Source organism: Neopelma chrysocephalum, unplaced genomic scaffold (assembly GCF_003984885.1).
Source record: "Neopelma chrysocephalum unplaced genomic scaffold, ASM398488v2 Primary Assembly neopelma1_253, whole genome shotgun sequence".
Lineage (NCBI taxonomy): Eukaryota > Metazoa > Chordata > Aves > Passeriformes > Pipridae > Neopelma > Neopelma chrysocephalum.
Genome location: NW_020897915.1, coordinates 2,811,643 through 2,813,941, shown reverse-complemented (window position 1 = coordinate 2,813,941; position 2,299 = coordinate 2,811,643).

Genomic DNA, 2,299 nt, shown 5'->3' with positions numbered 1-2,299 from the left:
TTTATTTTATTTTCATTTTATTTTCATTTTATTTTTATTTTATTTTTTATTTTATTTTTTATTTTATTTTTATTCTCATTTTATTTTTATTTTATTTATTTTATTATTTTGTATTTTTATTTTTATTTTATTATTTAATTTTATTTTTTATTTTATTTTCATTTCATTTTTTATTTTCATTTCATTTTTTATTTTCATTTTATTTTTTATTTTACTATTTTTATTTTATTTTTTATTTTTTATTTTATTTTTACTTTAATTTTTAATTTAATTTTATTTTTTATTTTATTTTCATTTCATTTTTTATTTGATTTTCATTTCATATTTTATATGATTTTTCATTTTATTCTTATCTCATTGTTTCCTGTGATTATCCCTTTCTCCATACGCAGCACCACATGATTTCCAGGAATGGGAAAACGAGGGAATTGCATTCAGGAATTCTAGCATTTTTCTGAAATCATTGAGGAAACAGGCTCCTGCTGATCCTTTCACTTGGATTTACACAGCAAATGGAAAAGTCATAAATCCCAGCTGGTGGGGGGTGGCACTGGATGGGCTTTAAGGTCCTTCCAATCCAAACCATTCCATGATTCCAGAATTCTCCACATCCATCTTCATGAGCAGAACCAAGCCCCTCCTGTCTGGTGGAGCTGCTAGACACAGAATCCCAGATTCTGCTGAGCTGGAAGGAACCCACAAGGATCATCCAGTCCAACCCTCAGCCCTGCACAGGAACATCCCCAAGAGTCCCCCCCTGTGCCCCAGAGGATCATCCAAACCCTCCTGGAGCTCTGGCAGCCTTGGGGCCGTGCCCACTGCCCTGGGGAGCCTGGGCAGTGCCAACCACCCTCTGGGGGAAGAACCTTTCCCTGAGATCCAACCTGACCCTGCCCTGGCACAGCTCCAACCCTTCCCTGGGTGCTGTCCCTGGTCCCCCCAGAGCAGGGATCAGTGTCTCCATCACACACAGACATCCCAGCACTGTGCAAATATGAAAGACAGGGAGGTATTTAATAGCAAGATTTATTAATTTGACTCCCTCTCTTTTTCTGCTCTGCTCTTGCAGGGTCAGGGTGTCTCCATCACAAACAGATTCCCTTGAGAAACCTCTTTCTTGTGTTATTCCATGAAAATCCCTCCGCTTTCCCCTCCCTTTAAGTCTTCATTTGTCGCCTGGCATTTCAGAACATCATTTAAATGGGTAATAACATCATTCCAGGCCTATTTTCTGGATTATGGTTTCATTTGGAGCAGAGTAAATACTGGATCATCTTCCCAAGGAGCTTCCAAATGAACACATCTGCCAAAATTCCTCACTGAATACAAATTCCTGGGATATGTGACAACCTCGGAGCCAGAGGAGGAGAGAAAACGCCAGGGGAAATAAAACCAACAAAACCAAAAAACCCCCGAGTTTTTCCTCTTTTTTTTCTCCTTAATATTAAATTTATTGACAGTGGTGAGGAAACAACCCTCGAACTCGGCATTTTGGTGCCTGGAATGTCTGGTTTAAATGCAGCTGCTCTGATTTCCACAGGCTGGAAGTGTCTCCCTAAATATCTGGGAAGCCACATAACAGGTTTATTCCCATGGGTTTCTCTCCAGTGGTTCAGCTTCCCCTCTTGTGCCCAAAGCTGTTGCTCTAATTTCAGGAAATTAGCCCCAAATAACCTGAATTCCTTCATCAGCTTCTAAATCTTTTAAATTAAATTTTAAATTTGTTTTAAATTTAAATAATTAATAAAGGTGCTGATAAAAGGTGTTAATAAGGAGTTTAAAGGTGTTAATAAAAAAAAACCTTTAAATAAATGATTGAGTTATTTTCCTGTTGGATCTGCAAATTTTTGAAGCCTGATTTGGAGATGATTTTATTATTTTTAGGAAGACATTTCTTAATTTGATTATTTTAGGCAGGAATTGTTGGCTGGGAGGGTGGGGAGGCCCTGGAATAGAATTCCCAGAGAAGCTGTGGCTGCCCCTGGATCCCTGGAAGTGTCCAAGGCCAGGTTGGAGCATCCTGGGCTAGTGGAAGGTGCCCCTGCCCATGGCAAAAAGTGGAATAAATGGGCTTTAAGGTCCTTCCAACCCAAACCAGTCTAATATTTTAGGCTTTTTCTCCGATATCTAAATTTATAAACACACACCACCACTGTGGCAGCAGCAAACACTCACTTTTACAAGACTAATTAACATTAAACTGCCTTTATCATTATATAAAAGCCTCAAATACCCTTAAAACCTCTATCAGCTTATTTTAAAAAATGTAAAAATACAAAAAAGCTAAAAATTCTCCATA